We start from the raw sequence: 252 nt of genomic DNA, 5'->3' as shown, positions 1-252 counted from the left end.
AAAAACAAAAAAAAAAAAGTAAAAACTTTGCAAAAACTTTTTATCTCAAAATTCAGACTGCGTTATTTGCAAGATTATTGTGAGATATTCAAATAAATAAATAAATAAAAATTTCCTGAAATTCAGCATTTACATCTTGCTATTTGGCCTTTTCTTCTCAGAGCTGCAAGTTTAGATCTCACAGTTCTAATATATTTTCTCAGACATGCAAGTTCATATCCCAGGCTTGGTAAAAAAAAAAAAAAATATATA

General features: G+C 26.2%; 1 protein-coding gene across 1 annotated transcript in view; it reads right to left on the bottom strand.

Annotated features, from left to right (window-relative positions):
• LOC107660811 (potassium channel subfamily K member 4-like) overlaps positions 1-252 on the bottom strand; it is an 11,818-nt gene that overhangs the window by 6,138 nt on the left and 5,428 nt on the right. The window lies entirely within an intron of this gene.

Source organism: Sinocyclocheilus anshuiensis, unplaced genomic scaffold (genome assembly GCF_001515605.1).
Source record: "Sinocyclocheilus anshuiensis isolate Anshui unplaced genomic scaffold, SAMN03320099.WGS_v1.1 scaffold1289, whole genome shotgun sequence".
In the NCBI taxonomy this organism is placed as follows: Eukaryota; Metazoa; Chordata; class Actinopteri; order Cypriniformes; family Cyprinidae; genus Sinocyclocheilus; species Sinocyclocheilus anshuiensis.
Note: the sequence above shows the minus strand (reverse complement) of the source record. Positions and strands in the feature narration are given on the sequence as shown.